The following is a 3350-nucleotide window of genomic DNA, read 5'->3' on the forward strand; positions in this document are numbered from 1 at the left end:
TCCTTGCAAGATCATAACCTTAAACAAGAGGGGGGTGGGGGGTGAATTGTTTATAAGAGATTTTCGAAAACTTTTGAAGGTTCAATTGTAGAAATCCAGAAGACGAATCAAGTTAGCCAAGAACACAAACTGTTTTAAAGCAAAACACAAAAAAAAAACAATCGGTTGTTTATACCAGTTAAAACTTAAACAACTTAAAAACAAAATTTAAAGGAGTTTAAGAGAAAGAGAAATGCACACAAACAGTTTATACTGGTTCACTCTTACAACAAGAGCTACATCCAGTTCCCAGAAACCACTGGGTAATCCACTAAGCAATCAAATCAGATTACAAAACACCACACACCAAAGTAGTGACCTTGAACCCTTCAAGAAACACACTACCTTTGGCAAAACACACCAAGAGTATTGATCTTGAACACCTCAAGAACACACAATACTCCTTGGCAACACAACAACAGAAATACAGAAGATTGAGAAAATATTACACCTGATCACAGTACAATCTGAAAGAATACAATTGCAATCATATTCCACTCTCACTTGAAAATCCAAAGCTTGATGTGAATCTTGAAATCTTAAGATCAAATTTGTCAAACTGAATTTATCAAAATTGTTTCTTATGTATTTGAAAACATGAACAAACTATTTATATTTTCCAAAGATTGGTCAAAGCATTTAATGAATGAGCGTATTCAGTTAGAAATCATTTAAAACAGATTCACCAATCAAAAACTGAATTTTGTTAGGATTTTCAAAGAAACAATCGGTTGAAACCACGAAACAACCGATTGATTTGGTTTGACAGTTATGTCAACCAAGTCAAACAACTTTCAACCTTTTTCAAAACTCCTAAGAGCAAAACAACCGGTTGATTCGACAAAACAACAAGTTTTTTCTCACTTAGTTGGAAAAACACTTAATTTCAAAAAGGTTTTAATTCACATTAGTTTTAGATTCAACAAAAGAGTGGATCACACTTTATCTACCCAGATCCTACCCACACACAACAATAACATCAACCTTTCATCTAACACCTTAGATTTGGATTCTTCAAAGCACTTGATCACTCTTGATCAACACATAAAATCCACCTCAAGGGTAACATCGCTATTCTACATAGTACTTTTTTCATCTTCAGTCTTTGCATAAGAAGACATCATATTAATATCATACCTAGTCCATGTTATGACATCAAAGTTAGTTCCTCGTGCTAACCATTTCAATTCCTCGGTATCACAATCTTCTTGACCAATTTTATCTTTAAAACATTTCAATAAGGTCTTGTTATGCTTAGTCAGCAACCATTTCTCATTTGCACGAGGGTTCATTGACTTCAACAACATCTTGTGTGCATCTATGTAAGGAAGAACATCATCAATGTTGTTTAAAATATACAATTGTGCTTGGAGAACTTCATGTTGGTCTTTTTGAACCACTCTTACACCTCGTGTGCCTTTACCTTCACACATTGCTTCATGCCTTGACTTTGGAACTCATATGGCTTCTACTTCTAACATACATGTTGTACAAAACTCAATTACTTCCTTGACAATTAATCTCTCAACAATAGATGCTTCTGAATGATACAAATTCGTCACATACCCTTTTAATATCTTCATGCATCGCTCAACTGGGTACATCCACTGTAAAAAAACAGGACCACATATTCTAATTTTCCTCACTAAATGAACAAATAGATGGACCATGATGTTAAAAAATGAAAGAGGAAAATATATCTCTAGTTGACACAAGATAATGATAGTTTTATTTTCTAATTCATCCAAGCTATTAGGATCAATGAATTTTCTACAAATAGCTAGAAGAATATGCATAGGCTAGTGATAACTTGTCTAACATTTATTGGTAAAATTTCACGAATAGCAACTTGGACAAGGTCTTGCATGAGAACATAACAATCATGAGATTTTAAGCTCATAAGTTTCAAATCTTGCATTGACACAAGATTGTTAATATCTGAAGAGTATCCTTGTTGTACTTTAACTCCCCTCAAACACCCGCAAAAACATAACTTTTCAAATTTTGACAAAGTATGACATGTTAGAGGCAAATATGTTCGTTTACCATGAGGTCGTGGTTGTAACTCCATGCGAACACTATCTCAACAAGATCTTTACCAGCATTTATACCATCCTTCTTGTTTCCTTTAATATACAATAACGTGCCAATTATACTATCACAAACATTGTTTTCCACATACATTACATCTATGCAATGTCTAACATCTAACCTTGACCAATATGAAAGTTTAAAGAATATCGATTTCTTCTTCTAGATGTTCATCATAATATTTTTCTTTTGTTTTTTTCCAAAAGTCATTTTCACATGGCAGACTCAGTTGTACACTTCCTTGCCACTTAAGGACGAAGGTGCATTTTTTTCCTCCCGATATTCATTAAAAGCTTTCTTTAACGTATGGTAAGGGTGATTACATTTCAAAAAACTTTGATACCCAATGTAAGAAGTGTTCCTCCCATGTTTCAATTGATGGTAACTTGTGTTCTCTTCACATATTGGGCAAGCATATGTTTTTTAACACTATAAACGTGATAGTTGTCGTTTAGCAGTCAAATTATAGATGATTCTAGCGTAGACATGTCTATCGCTAGACAAATGATAGTATAAAAGCGTTTAGATGACCTCAAGTCGTCTCCCAACGAATCCAAGAGTGATTCCAGTGATGGAACTATAGAAGCTCCCAATAATACCAACTCATTGTTTCCAACATGGCAGAGAGCCAATATGTTGGTTGTTTCCTGGATTCTCAAGGTTGTTTCTCAATCCATCGCGCAGAGCATCATCTATATACACAACGCCTTTGACACATGGAATGATTTAAAGGAAGGGTTCTCAAAAGGAGACATGATTCGTATTTCTGATATCTAGGAGATGATTTCTTCTTTTAAACAAGGTGAGTTGACTGTTACAAACTATTTCACTCAATTAAAAATTCTTTGGGATGAGCTTGATCTTTTCTGCCTGCTATCTACTTATTCATGTGCCTCTAAATGCACCTGCAATTCTCTTGTGAATGTTTCTAAATATAAAGCACAAGACCAAATTATCAAATTTCTAAGGGGGCTAAATGATAATTATTCGACTGTGAGAACTCAAATTCTATTGATACTAGCAAAGGAGGTTATAAAAACAATGCTACAACCTGTGACAGAGGTGTTGGATACGGAAGAGGAAGCTATGGAAGATGATATACTCCCAAAATTTGCAGTCATTGTGGAAAGACAGTACATACCATTGATACATGCTATAAAAAGCATGACTTTTCATCTCATTTCAAGTTTAAAAATCAGAATCATGATCAAAGTCATACG

The sequence above is a fragment of the Phaseolus vulgaris genome, chromosome 5 (genome assembly GCF_051622355.1).
Source record: "Phaseolus vulgaris cultivar YP4 chromosome 5, ASM5162235v1, whole genome shotgun sequence".
Taxonomy (NCBI): Eukaryota; Viridiplantae; Streptophyta; class Magnoliopsida; order Fabales; family Fabaceae; genus Phaseolus; species Phaseolus vulgaris.